The following is a 15,486-nucleotide window of genomic DNA, read 5'->3' as shown; positions in this document are numbered from 1 at the left end:
TTTCCAGTAACAGTTTCCATTCTGGCATTTCACTCTGTTTTCTCCTATATTGATAGATGTATTTGGAACTCTAAATCAAACACGGTTTGTGCTAGCTTCTTGAAACTTGACACAGTAAAGCAGTTTCACATTCTAACTCTATGTTTTGTTTCTTTTTCATATAGCCCTAAGCAGTGACTGGCGAGAAACACTTTCATTGAAAGGGGTTGCAAGCTTCCAAAAATTACGAGTCTCCAGAAATCTCAGCAAATATTTTTTCACCCAAACTGCATGATACTTTCAGGTAATGATCAGTACACTAAGCCCACTTGGTTCCCCAAATTTCGTTCTTCTATGTTGAAGCGTTCGTTTCCAGTAACAGTTTGAATTTTGTCGTTTCACTCTGTTTTCTCCTATATTGATAGATGTATTTGGAACTCTAAATCAAACACGGTTTGTGCTAGCTTCTTGAAACTTGACACAGTAAAGCAGTTTCACATTGTAACTCTATGTTTAGTTTCCTTTTCATGTAGCTTTAAGCAGTGACTGGCGAGAAACACTTTCATTGAAAGGGGTTGCAAGCTTCCAAAAATTACGAGTCTCCAGAAATCTCAGAAAATATTTTTTCACCCAAACTGGATGATACTTTCAGGTTATGATCAGTACACTAAGCCCACTTGGTTCTCCAAATTTCATTCTTCTATGTTGAAGCGTTCGTTTCCAGTAACAGTTTCCATTCTGGCATTTCACTCTGTTTTCTCCTATATTGATAGATGTATTTGGAACTCTAAATCAAACACGGTTTGTGCTAGCTTCTTGAAACTTGACACAGTAAAGCAGTTTCACATTCTAACTCTATGTTTTGTTTCCTTTTCATGTAGCCCTAAGCAGTGACTGGCGAGAAACACTTTCATTGAAAGGGGTTGCAAGCTTCCAAAAATTACGAGTCTCCAGAAATCTCAGCAAATATTTTTTCACCCAAGCTGCATGATACTTTCAGGTAATGATCAGTACACTAAGCCCACTTGGTTCCCCAAATTTCGTTCTTCTATGTTGAAGCGTTCGTTTCCAGTAACAGTTAGAATTTTGGCGTTTCACTCTGTTTTCTCCTATATTGATAGATGTATTTGGAACTCTAAATCAAACACGGTTTGTGCTAGCTTCTTGAAACTTGACACAGTAAAGCAGTTTCACATTCTAACTCTATGTTTTGTTTCCTTTTCATGTAGCCCTAAGCAGTGACTGGCGAGAAACACTTTCATTCAAAGGGGTTGCAAGCTTCCAAAAATTACGAGTCTCCAGAAATCTCAGCAAATATTTTTTCACCCAAACTGGATGATAGTTTCAGGTAATGATCAGAACACTAAGCCCACTTGGTTCTCCAAATTTCGTTCTTCTATTTGAAGCGTTCGTTTCCAGTAACAGTTTGAATTTTTGCGTTTCACTCTGTTTTCTCCTATATTGATAGATGTATTTGGAACTCTAAATCAAACACGGTTTGTGCTAGCTTCGTGAAACTTGACACAGTAAAGCAGTTTCACATTCTAAATCTATGTTTTGTTTCTTTTTCATGTAGCCCTAAGCAGTGACTGGCGAGAAACACTTTCATTGAAAGGGGTTGCAGGCTTCCAAAAATTACGAGTCTCCAGAAATCTCAGCAAATATTTTTTCACCCAAACTGGATGATACTTTCAGGTAATGATCAGTACACTTGGCCCACTTGGTTCTCCATATTTCGTTCTTCTATGTTGAAGCGTTCGTTTACAGTAACAGTTTCCACTCTGGCATTACACTCTGTTTTCTCCTGTATTGATAGATGTATTTGGAACTCTAAATCAAACACGGTTTGTGCTAGCTTCTTGAAACTTGACACAGTAATGCAGTTTCACATTCTAACAATATGTTTTGTTTCCTTTTCATGTAGCCCTAAGCAGTGACTGGCGAAAAACACTTTCATTGAAAGGGGTTGCAAGCTTCCAAAAATTACGAGTCTCCAGAAATCTCAGCAAATATTTTTTCACCCAAACTGGATGATACTTTCAGGTAATGATCAGTACACTAAGCCCACTTGGTTCTCCAAATTTCATTCTTCTATGTTGAAGCGTTCGTTTCCAGTAACAGTTTCCATTCTGGCATTTCACTCTGTTTTCTCCTATATTGATAGATGTATTTGGAACTCTAAATCAAACACGGTTTGTGCTAGCTTCTTGAAACTTGACACAGTAAAGCAGATTCACATTCTAACTCTATGTTTTGTTTCCTTTTCATGTAGCCCTAAGCAGTGACTGGCGAGAAACACTTTCATTGAAAGGGGATGCAAGCTTCCAAAAATTACGAGTCTCCAGAAATCTCAGCAAATATTTTTTCACCCAAACTGGATGATACTTTCAGGTAATGATCAGTACACTAAGCCCACTTGGTTCCCCAAATTTCGTTCTTCTATGTTGAAGCGTTCGTTTCCAGTAACAGTTTGAATTTTGTCGTTTCACTCTGCTTTCTCCTATATTGATAGATGTATTTGGAACACTAAATCAAACACGGTTTGTGCTAGCTTCTTGAAACTTGACACAGTAAAGCAGTTTCACATTCTAACTCTATGTTTTGTTTCCTTTTCATGTAGCTTTAAGCAGTGACTGGCGAGAAACACCTTCATTGAAAGGGGTTGCAAGCTTCCAAAAATCACGAGTCTCCAGAAATCTCAGCAAATATTTTTTCACCCAAACTGGATGATATTTTCAGGTAATGATCAGTACACTTGGCCCACTTGGTTCTCCATATTTCGTTCTTCTATGTTGAAGCGTTCGTTTACAGTAACAGTTTCCACTCTGGCATTACACTCTGTTTTCTCCTATATTGATAGATGTATTTGGAACTCTAAATCAAACACGGTTTGTGCTAGCTTCTTGAAACTTGACACAGTAAAGCAGTTTCACATTCTAACTCTATGTTTTGTTTCCTTTTCATGTAGCCCTAAGCAGTGACTGGCGAGAAACACTTTCATTGAAAGGGGTTGCAAGCTTCCAAAAATTACGAGTCTCCAGAAATCTCAGCAAATATTTTTTCACCCAAACTGGATGATAGTTTCAGGTAATGATCAGAACACTAAGCCCACTTGGTTCTCCAAATTTCGTTCTTCTATGTTGAAGCGTTCGTTTCCAGTAACAGTTTCCATTCTGGCATTTCACTCTGTTTTCTCCTATATTGATAGATGTATTTGGAACTCTAAATCAAACACGGTTTGTGCTAGCTTCTTGAAACTTGACACAGTAAAGCAGTTTCACATTCTAACTCTATGTTTTGTTTCTTTTTCATGTAGCCCTAAGCAGTGACTGGCGAGAAACACTTTCATTGAAAGGGGTTGCAAGCTTCCAAAAATTACGAGTCTCCAGAAATCTCAGCAAATATTTTTTCACCCAAACTGCATGATACTTTCAGGTAATGATCAGTACACTAAGCCCACTTGGTTCCCCAAATTTCGTTCTTCTATGTTGAAGCGTTCGTTTCCAGTAACAGTTTGAATTTTGTCGTTTCACTCTGTTTTCTCCTATATTGATAGATGTATTTGGAACTCTAAATCAAACACGGTTTGTGCTAGCTTCTTGAAACTTGACACAGTAAAGCAGTTTCACATTGTAACTCTATGTTTAGTTTCCTTTTCATGTAGCTTTAAGCAGTGACTGGCGAGAAACACTTTCATTGAAAGGGGTTGCAAGCTTCCAAAAATTACGAGTCTCCAGAAATCTCAGCAAATATTTTTTCACCCAAACTGGATGATACTTTCAGGTTATGATCAGTACACTAAGCCCACTTGGTTCTCCAAATTTCATTCTTCTATGTTGAAGCGTTCGTTTCCAGTAACAGTTTCCATTCTGGCATTTCACTCTGTTTTCTCCTATATTGATAGATGTATTTGGAACTCTAAATCAAACACGGTTTGTGCTAGCTTCTTGAAACTTGACACAGTAAAGCAGTTTCACATTCTAACTCTATGTTTTGTTTCCTTTTCATGTAGCCCTAAGCAGTGACTGGCGAGAAACACTTTCATTGAAAGGGGTTGCAAGCTTCCAAAAATTACGAGTCTCCAGAAATCTCAGCAAATATTTTCTCACCCAAGCTGCATGATACTTTCAGGTAATGATCAGTACACTAAGCCCACTTGGTTCCCCAAATTTCGTTCTTCTATGTTGAAGCGTTCGTTTCCAGTAACAGTTAGAATTTTGGCGTTTCACTCTGTTTTCTCCTATATTGATAGATGTATTTGGAACTCTAAATCAAACACGGTTTGTGCTAGCTTCTTGAAACTTGACACAGTAAAGCAGTTTCACATTCTAACTCTATGTTTTGCTTCCTTTTCATGTAGCCCTAAGCAGTGACTGGCGAGAAACACTTTCATTCAAAGGGGTTGCAAGCTTCCAAAAATTACGAGTCTCCAGAAATCTCAGCAAATATTTTTTCACCCAAACTGGATGATAGTTTCAGGTAATGATCAGAACACTAAGCCCACTTGGTTCTCCAAATTTCGTTCTTCTATTTGAAGCGTTCGTTTCCAGTAACAGTTTGAATTTTTGCGTTTCACTCTGTTTTCTCCTATATTGATAGATGTATTTGGAACTCTAAATCAAACACGGTTTGTGCTAGCTTCGTGAAACTTGACACAGTAAAGCAGTTTCACATTCTAAATCTATGTTTTGTTTCTTTTTCATGTAGCCCTAAGCAGTGACTGGCGAGAAACACTTTCATTGAAAGGGGTTGCAAGCTTCCAAAAATTACGAGTCTCCAGAAATCTCAGCAAATATTTTTTCACCCAAACTGGATGATACTTTCAGGTAATGATCAGTACACTTGGCCCACTTGGTTCTCCATATTTCGTTCTTCTATGTTGAAGCGTTCGTTTACAGTAACAGTTTCCACTCTGGCATTACACTCTGTTTTCTCCTGTATTGATAGATGTATTTGGAACTCTAAATCAAACACGGTTTGTGCTAGCTTCTTGAAACTTGACACAGTAATGCAGTTTCACATTCTAACAATATGTTTTGTTTCCTTTTCATGTAGCCCTAAGCAGTGACTGGCGAGAAACACTTTCATTGAAAGGGGTTGCAAGCTTCCAAAAATTACGAGTCTCCAGAAATCTCAGCAAATATTTTTTCACCCAAACTGGATGATACTTTCAGGTAATGATCAGTACACTAAGCCCACTTGGTTCCCCAAATTTCGTTCTTCTATGTTGAAGCGTTCGTTTCCAGTAACAGTTAGAATTTTGGCGTTTCACTCTGTTTTCTCCTATATTGATAGATGTATTTGGAACTCTAAATCAAACACGGTTTGTGCTAGCTTCTTGAAACTTGACACAGTAAAGCAGTTTCACATTCTAACTCTATGTTTTGTTTCCTTTTCATGTAGCCCTAAGCAGTGACTGGCGAGAAACACTTTCATTGAAAGGGGTTGCAAGCTTCCAAAAATTACGAGTCTCCAGAAATCTCAGCAAATATTTTTTCACCCAAACTGGATGATAGTTTCAGGTAATGATCAGAACACTAAGCCCACTTGGTTCTCCAAATTTCGTTCTTCTATGTTGAAGCGTTCGTTTCCAGTAACAGTTTGAATTTTTGCGTTTCACTCTGTTTTCTCCTATATTGATAGATGTATTTGGAACTCTAAATCAAACACGGTTTGTGCTAGCTTCTTGAAACTTGTCACAGTAAAGCAGTTTCACATTCTAACTCTATGTTTTGTTTCCTTTTCATGTAGCCCTAAGCAGTGACTGGCGAGAAACACTTTCATTGAAAGGGGTTGCAAGCTTCCAAAAATTACGAGTCTCCAGAAATCACAGCAAATATTTTTTCACCCAAACTAGATGATACTTTCAGGTAATGATCAGTACACTAAGCTCTCTTGGTTCCCCAAATTTCGTTCTTCTATGTTGAAGCGTTCGTTTCCAGTAACAGTTTGAATTTTGTCGTTTCACTCTGTTTTCTCCTATATTGATAGATGTATTTGGAACTCTAAATCAAACACGGTTTGTGCTAGCTTCTTGAAACTTGACACAGTAAAGCAGTTTCACATTGTAACTCTATGTTTTGTTTCCTTTTCATGTAGCTTTAAGCAGTGACTGGCGAGAAACACTTTCATTGAAAGGGGTTGCAAGCTTCCAAAAATTACGAGTCTCCAGAAATCTCAGCAAATATTTTTTCACCCAAACTGGATGATACTTTCAGGTAATGATCAGTACACTAAGCCCACTTGGTTCTCCAAATTTCATTCTTCTATGTTGAAGCGTTCGTTTCCAGTAACAGTTTCCATTCTGGCATTTCACTCTGTTTTCTCCTATATTGATAGATGTATTTGGAACTCTAAATCAAACACGGTTTGTGCTAGCTTCTTGAAACTTGACACAGTAAAGCAGTTTCACATTCTAACTCTATGTTTTGTTTCCTTTTCATGTAGCCCTAAGCAGTGACTGGCGAGAAACACTTTCATTGAAAGGGGTTGCAAGCTTCCAAAAATTACGAGTCTCCAGAAATCTCAGCAAATATTTTTTCACCCAAACTGGATGATACTTTCAGGTAATGATCAGTACACTAAGCCCACTTGGTTCCCCAAATTTCGTTCTTCTATGTTGTAGCGTTCGTTTCCAGTAACAGTTTGAATTTTGTCGTTTCACTCTGCTTTCTCCTATATTGATAGATGTATTTGGAACACTAAATCAAACACGGTTTGTGCTAGCTTCTTGAAACTTGACACAGTAAAGCAGTTTCACATTCTAACTCTATGTTTTGTTTCCTTTTCATGTAGCTTTAAGCAGTGACTGGCGAGAAACACCTTCATTGAAAGGGGTTGCAAGCTTCCAAAAATCACGAGTCTCCAGAAATCTCAGCAAATATTTTTTCACCCAAACTGGATGATATTTTCAGGAAATGATCAGTACACTTGGCCCACTTGGTTCTCCATATTTCGTTCTTCTATGTTGAAGCGTTCGTTTACAGTAACAGTTTCCACTCTGGCATTACACTCTGTTTTCTCCTATATTGATAGATGTATTTGGAACTCTAAATCAAACACGGTTTGTGCTAGCTTCTTGAAACTTGACACAGTAATGCAGTTTCACATTCTAACAATATGTTTTGTTTCCTTTTCATGTAGCCCTAAGCAGTGACTGGCGAGAAACACTTTCATTGAAAGGGGTTGCAAGCTTCCAAAAATTACGAGTCTCCAGAAATCTCAGCAAATATTTTTTCACCCAAGCTGCATGATACTTTCAGGTAATGATCAGTACACTAAGCCCACTTGGTTCCCCAAATTTCGTTCTTCTATGTTGAAGCGTTCGTTTCCAGTAACAGTTAGAATTTTGGCGTTTCACTCTGTTTTCTCCTATATTGATAGATGTATTTGGAACTCTAAATCAAACACGGTTTGTGCTAGCTTCTTGAAACTTGACACAGTAAAGCAGTTTCACATTCTAACTCTATGTTTTGTTTCCTTTTCATGTAGCCCTAAGCAGTGACTGGCGAGAAACACTTTCATTGAAAGGGGTTGCAAGCTTCCAAAAATTACGAGTCTCCAGAAATCTCAGCAAATATTTTTTCACCCAAACTGGATGATACTTTCAGGTAATGATCAGTACACTAAGCCCACTTGGTTCCCCAAATTTCGTTCTTCTATGTTGAAGCGTTCGTTTCCAGTAACAGTTTGAATTTTGTCGTTTCACTCTGCTTTCTCCTATATTGATAGATGTATTTGGAACACTAAATCAAACACGGTTTGTGCTAGCTTCTTGAAACTTGACACAGTAAAGCAGTTTCACATTCTAACTCTATGTTTTGTTTCCTTTTCATGTAGCTTTAAGCAGTGACTGGCGAGAAACACCTTCATTGAAAGGGGTTGCAAGCTTCCAAAAATCACGAGTCTCCAGAAATCTCAGCAAATATTTTTTCACCCAAACTGGATGATATTTTCAGGTAATGATCAGTACACTTGGCCCACTTGGTTCTCCATATTTCGTTCTTCTATGTTGAAGCGTTCGTTTACAGTAACAGTTTCCACTCTGGCATTACACTCTGTTTTCTCCTATATTGATAGATGTATTTGGAACTCTAAATCAAACACGGTTTGTGCTAGCTTCTTGAAACTTGACACAGTAAAGCAGTTTCACATTCTAACTCTATGTTTTGTTTCCTTTTCATGTAGCCCTAAGCAGTGACTGGCGAGAAACACTTTCATTGAAAGGGGTTGCAAGCTTCCAAAAATTACGAGTCTCCAGATATCTCAGCAAATATTTTTTCACCCAAACTGGATGATAGTTTCAGGTAATGATCAGAACACTAAGCCCACTTGGTTCTCCAAATTTCGTTCTTCTATGTTGAAGCGTTCGTTTCCAGTAACAGTTTCCATTCTGGCATTTCACTCTGTTTTCTCCTATATTGATAGATGTATTTGGAACTCTAAATCAAACACGGTTTGTGCTAGCTTCTTGAAACTTGACACAGTAAAGCAGTTTCACATTCTAACTCTATGTTTTGTTTCTTTTTCATGTAGCCCTAAGCAGTGACTGGCGAGAAACACTTTCATTGAAAGGGGTTGCAAGCTTCCAAAAATTACGAGTCTCCAGAAATCTCAGCAAATATTTTTTCACCCAAACTGCATGATACTTTCAGGTAATAATCAGTACACTAAGCCCACTTGGTTCCCCAAATTTCGTTCTTCTATGTTGAAGCGTTCGTTTCCAGTAACAGTTTGAATTTTGTCGTTTCACTCTGTTTTCTCCTATATTGATAGATGTATTTGGAACTCTAAATCAAACACGGTTTGTGCTAGCTTCTTGAAACTTGACACAGTAAAGCAGTTTCACATTCTAACTCTATGTTTAGTTTCCTTTTCATGTAGCTTTAAGCAGTGACTGGCGAGAAACACTTTCATTGAAAGGGGTTGCAAGCTTCCAAAAATCACGAGTCTCCAGAAATCTCAGCAAATATTTTTTCACCCAAACTGGATGATACTTTCAGGTAATGATCAGTACACTAAGCCCACTTGGTTCTCCAAATTTCATTCTTCTATGTTGAAGCGTTCGTTTCCAGTAACAGTTTCCATTCTGGCATTTCACTCTGTTTTCTCCTATATTGATAGATGTATTTGGAACTCTAAATCAAACACGGTTTGTGCTAGCTTCTTGAAACTTGACACAGTAAAGCAGTTTCACATTCTAACTCTATGTTTTGTTTCCTTTTCATGTAGCCCTAAGCAGTGACTGGCGAGAAACACTTTCATTGAAAGGGGTTGCAAGCTTCCAAAAATTACGAGTCTCCAGAAATCTCAGCAAATATTTTTTCACCCAAGCTGCATGATACTTTCAGGTAATGATCAGTACACTAAGCCCACTTGGTTCCCCAAATTTCGTTCTTCTATGTTGAAGCGTTCGTTTCCAGTAACAGTTAGAATTTTGGCGTTTCACTCTGTTTTCTCCTATATTGATAGATGTATTTGGAACTCTAAATCAAACACGGTTTGTGCTAGCTTCTTGAAACTTGACACAGTAAAGCAGTTTCACATTCTAACTCTATGTTTTGCTTCCTTTTCATGTAGCCCTAAGCAGTGACTGGCGAGAAACACTTTCATTGAAAGGGGTTGCAAGCTTCCAAAAATTACGAGTCTCCAGAAATCTCAGCAAATATTTTTTCACCCAAACTGGATGATAGTTTCAGGTAATGATCAGAACACTAAGCCCACTTGGTTCTCCAAATTTCGTTCTTCTATTTGAAGCGTTCGTTTCCAGTAACAGTTTGAATTTTTGCGTTTCACTCTGTTTTCTCCTATATTGATAGATGTATTTGGAACTCTAAATCAAACACGGTTTGTGCTAGCTTCGTGAAACTTGACACAGTAAAGCAGTTTCACATTCTAAATCTATGTTTTGTTTCTTTTTCATGTAGCCCTAAGCAGTGACTGGCGAGAAACACTTTCATTGAAAGGGGTTGCAAGCTTCCAAAAATTACGAGTCTCCAGAAATCTCAGCAAATATTTTTTCACCCAAACTGGATGATACTTTCAGGTAATGATCAGTACACTTGGCCCACTTGGTTCTCCATATTTCGTTCTTCTATGTTGAAGCGTTCGTTTACAGTAACAGTTTCCACTCTGGCATTACACTCTGTTTTCTCCTGTATTGATAGATGTATTTGGAACTCTAAATCAAACACGGTTTGTGCTAGCTTCTTGAAACTTGACACAGTAATGCAGTTTCACATTCTAACAATATGTTTTGTTTCCTTTTCATGTAGCCCTAAGCAGTGACTGGCGAGAAACACTTTCATTGAAAGGGGTTGCAAGCTTCCAAAAATTACGAGTCTCCAGAAATCTCAGCAAATATTTTTTCACCCAAACTGGATGATACTTTCAGGTAATGATCAGTACACTAAGCCCACTTGGTTCTCCAAATTTCGTTCTTCTATGTTGAAGCGTTCGTTCCAGTAACAGTTTGAATTTTGTCGTTTCACTCTGTTTTCTCCTATATTGATAGATGTATTTGGAACACTAAATCAAACACGGTTTGTGCTAACTTCTTGAAACTTGACACAGTAAAGCAGTTTCACATTCTAACTCTATGTTTTGTTTCCTTTTCATGTAGCTTTAAGCAGTGACTGGCGAGAAACACCTTCATTGAAAGGGGTTGCAAGCTACCAAAAATTACGAGTCTCCAGAAATCTCAGCAAATATTTTTTCACCCAAGCTGCATGATACTTTCAGGTAATGATCAGTACACTAAGCCCACTTGGTTCCCCAAATTTCGTTCTTCTATGTTGAAGCGTTCGTTTCCAGTAACAGTTAGAATTTTGTCGTTTCACTCTGTTTTCTCCTATATTGATAGATGTATTTGGAACTCTAAATCAAACACGGTTTGTGCTAGCTTCTTGAAACTTGACACAGTAAAGCAGTTTCACATTCTAACTCTATGTTTTGTTTCCTTTTCATGTAGCCCTAAGCAGTGACTGGCGAGAAACACTTTCATTGAAAGGGGTTGCAAGCTTCCAAAAATTACGAGTCTCCAGAAATCTCAGCAAATATTTTTTCACCCAAACTGGATGATAGTTTCAGGAAATGATCAGAACACTAAGCCCACTTGGTTCCCCAAATTTCGTTCTTCTATGTTGAAGCGTTCGTTTCCAGTAACAGTTTCCATTCTGGCATTTCACTCTGTTTTCTCCTATATTGATAGATGTATTTGGAACACTAAATCAAACACGGTTTGTGCTAGCTTCTTGAAACTTGACACAGTAAAGCAGTTTCACATTCTAACTCTATGTTTTGTTTCCTTTTCATGTAGCCCTAAGCAGTGACTGGCGAGAAACACTTTCATTGAAAGGGGTTGCAAGCTTCCAAAAATTACGAGTCTCCAGAAATCTCAGCAAATATTTTTTCACCCAAACTGGATGATACTTTCAGGTAATGATCAGTACACTAAGCCCACTTGGTTCCCCAAATTTCGTTCTTCTATGTTGAAGCGTTCGTTTCCAGTAACAGTTAGAATTTTGGCGTTTCACTCTGTTTTCTCCTATATTGATAGATGTATTTGGAACTCTAAATCAAACACGGTTTGTGCTAGCTTCTTGAAACTTGACACAGTAAAGCAGTTTCACATTCTAACTCTATGTTTTGTTTCCTTTTCATGTAGCCCTAAGCAGTGACTGGCGAGAAACACTTTCATTGAAAGGGGTTGCAAGCTTCCAAAAATTACGAGTCTCCAGAAATCTCAGCAAATATTTTTTCACCCAAACTGGATGATAGTTTCAGGTAATGATCAGAACACTAAGCCCACTTGGTTCTCCAAATTTCGTTCTTCTATGTTGAAGCGTTCGTTTCCAGTAACAGTTTGAATTTTTGCGTTTCACTCTGTTTTCTCCTATATTGATAGATGTATTTGGAACTCTAAATCAAACACGGTTTGTGCTAGCTTCTTGAAACTTGTCACAGTAAAGCAGTTTCACATTCTAACTCTATGTTTTGTTTCCTTTTCATGTAGCCCTAAGCAGTGACTGGCGAGAAACACTTTCATTGAAAGGGGTTGCAAGCTTCCAAAAATTACGAGTCTCCAGAAATCACAGCAAATATTTTTTCACCCAAACTAGATGATACTTTCAGGTAATGATCAGTACACTAAGCTCTCTTGGTTCCCCAAATTTCGTTCTTCTATGTTGAAGCGTTTGTTTCCAGTAACAGTTTGAATTTTGTCGTTTCACTCTGTTTTCTCCTATATTGATAGATGTATTTGGAACTCTAAATCAAACACGGTTTGTGCTAGCTTCTTGAAACTTGACACAGTAAAGCAGTTTCACATTGTAACTCTATGTTTTGTTTCCTTTTCATGTAGCTTTAAGCAGTGACTGGCGAGAAACACTTTCATTGAAAGGGGTTGCAAGCTTCCAAAAATTACGAGTCTCCAGAAATCTCAGCAAATATTTTTTCACCCAAACTGGATGATACTTTCAGGTAATGATCAGTACACTAAGCCCACTTGGTTCTCCAAATTTCATTCTTCTATGTTGAAGCGTTCGTTTCCAGTAACAGTTTCCATTCTGGCATTTCACTCTGTTTTCTCCTATATTGATAGATGTATTTGGAACTCTAAATCAAACACGGTTTGTGCTAGCTTCTTGAAACTTGACACAGTAAAGCAGTTTCACATTCTAACTCTATGTTTTGTTTCCTTTTCATGTAGCCCTAAGCAGTGACTGGCGAGAAACACTTTCATTGAAAGGGGTTGCAAGCTTCCAAAAATTACGAGTCTCCAGAAATCTCAGCAAATATTTTTTCACCCAAACTGGATGATACTTTCAGGTAATGATCAGTACACTAAGCCCACTTGGTTCCCCAAATTTCGTTCTTCTATGTTGAAGCGTTCGTTTCCAGTAACAGTTTGAATTTTGTCGTTTCACTCTCCTTTCTCCTATATTGATAGATGTATTTGGAACACTAAATCAAACACGGTTTGTGCTAGCTTCTTGAAACTTGACACAGTAAAGCAGTTTCACATTCTAACTCTATGTTTTGTTTCCTTTTCATGTAGCTTTAAGCAGTGACTGGCGAGAAACACCTTCATTGAAAGGGGTTGCAAGCTTCCAAAAATCACGAGTCTCCAGAAATCTCAGCAAATATTTTTTCACCCAAACTGGATGATATTTTCAGGAAATGATCAGTACACTTGGCCCACTTGGTTCTCCATATTTCGTTCTTCTATGTTGAAGCGTTCGTTTACAGTAACAGTTTCCACTCTGGCATTACACTCTGTTTTCTCCTATATTGATAGATGTATTTGGAACTCTAAATCAAACACGGTTTGTGCTAGCTTCTTGAAACTTGACACAGTAATGCAGTTTCACATTCTAACAATATGTTTTGTTTCCTTTTCATGTAGCCCTAAGCAGTGACTGGCGAGAAACACTTTCATTGAAAGGGGTTGCAAGCTTCCAAAAATTACGAGTCTCCAGAAATCTCAGCAAATATTTTTTCACCCAAGCTGCATGATACTTTCAGGTAATGATCAGTACACTAAGCCCACTTGGTTCCCCAAATTTCGTTCTTCTATGTTGAAGCGTTCGTTTCCAGTAACAGTTAGAATTTTGGCGTTTCACTCTGTTTTCTCCTATATTGATAGATGTATTTGGAACTCTAAATCAAACACGGTTTGTGCTAGCTTCTTGAAACTTGACACAGTAAAGCAGTTTCACATTCTAACTCTATGTTTTGTTTCCTTTTCATGTAGCCCTAAGCAGTGACTGGCGAGAAACACTTTCATTGAAAGGGGTTGCAAGCTTCCAAAAATTACGAGTCTCCAGAAATCTCAGCAAATATTTTTTCACCCAAACTGGATGATAGTTTCAGGTAATGATCAGAACACTAAGCCCACTTGGTTCTCCAAATTTCGTTCTTCTATGTTGAAGCGTTCGTTTCCAGTAACAGTTTCCATTCTGGCATTTCACTCTGTTTTCTCCTATATTGATAGATGTATTTGGAACTCTAAATCAAACACGGTTTGTGCTAGCTTCTTGAAACTTGACACAGTAAAGCAGTTTCACATTCTAACTCTATGTTTTGTTTCTTTTTCATGTAGCCCTAAGCAGTGACTGGCGAGAAACACTTTCATTGAAAGGGGTTGCAAGCTTCCAAAAATTACGAGTCTCCAGAAATCTCAGCAAATATTTTTTCACCCAAACTGCATGATACTTTCAGGTAATGATCAGTACACTAAGCCCACTTGGTTCCCCAAATTTCGTTCTTCTATGTTGAAGCGTTCGTTTCCAGTAACAGTTTGAATTTTGTCGTTTCACTCTGTTTTCTCCTATATTGATAGATGTATTTGGAACTCTAAATCAAACAAGGTTTGTGCTAGCTTCTTGAAACTTGACACAGTAAAGCAGTTTCACATTGTAACTCTATGTTTAGTTTCCTTTTCATGTAGCTTTAAGCAGTGACTGGCGAGAAACACTTTCATTGAAAGGGGTTGCAAGCTTCCAAAAATTACGAGTCTCCAGAAATCTCAGCAAATATTTTTTCACCCAAACTGTATGATACTTTCAGGTTATGATCAGTACACTAAGCCCACTTGGTTCTCCAAATTTCATTCTTCTATGTTGAAGCGTTCGTTTCCAGTAACAGTTTCCATTCTGGCATTTCACTCTGTTTTCTCCTATATTGATAGATGTATTTGGAACTCTAAATCAAACACGGTTTGTGCTAGCTTCTTGAAACTTGACACAGTAAAGCAGTTTCACATTCTAACTCTATGTTTTGTTTCCTTTTCATGTAGCCCTAAGCAGTGACTGGCGAGAAACACTTTCATTGAAAGGGGTTGCAAGCTTCCAAAAATTACGAGTCTCCAGAAATCTCAGCAAATATTTTTTCACCCAAACTGGATGATACTTTCAGGTAATGATCAGTACACTAAGCCCACTTGGTTCCCCAAATTTCGTTCAACTATGTTGAAGCGTTCGTTTCCAGTAACAGTTTGAATTTTGTCGTTTCACTCTGTTTTCTCCTATATTGATAGATGTACTTGGAACACTAAATCAAACACGGTTTGTGCTAGCTTCTTGAAACTTGACACAGTAAAGCAGTTTCACATTCTAACTCTATGTTTTGTTTCCTTTTCATGTAGCTTTAAGCAGTGACTGGCGAGAAAAACCTTCATTGTAAGGGGTTGCAAGCTTCCAAAAATCACGAGTCTCCAGAAATCTCAGCAAATATTTTTTCACCCAAACTGGATGATATTTTCAGGTAATGATCAGTACACTTGGCCCACTTGGTTCTCCATATTTCGTTCTTCTATGTTGAAGCGTTCGTTTACAGTAACAGTTTCCACTCTGGCATTACACTCTGTTTTCTCGTATATTGATAGATGTATTTGGAACTCTAAATCAAACACGGTTTGTGCTAGCTTCTTGAAACTTGACACAGTAATGCAGTTTCACATTCTAACAATATGTTTTGTTTCCTTTTCATGTAGCCCTAAGCAGTGAC

Source organism: Spermophilus citellus (assembly GCF_964194105.1).
Source record: "Spermophilus citellus genome assembly, chromosome: 4".
Lineage (NCBI taxonomy): Eukaryota > Metazoa > Chordata > Mammalia > Rodentia > Sciuridae > Spermophilus > Spermophilus citellus.
Note: the sequence above shows the minus strand (reverse complement) of the source record.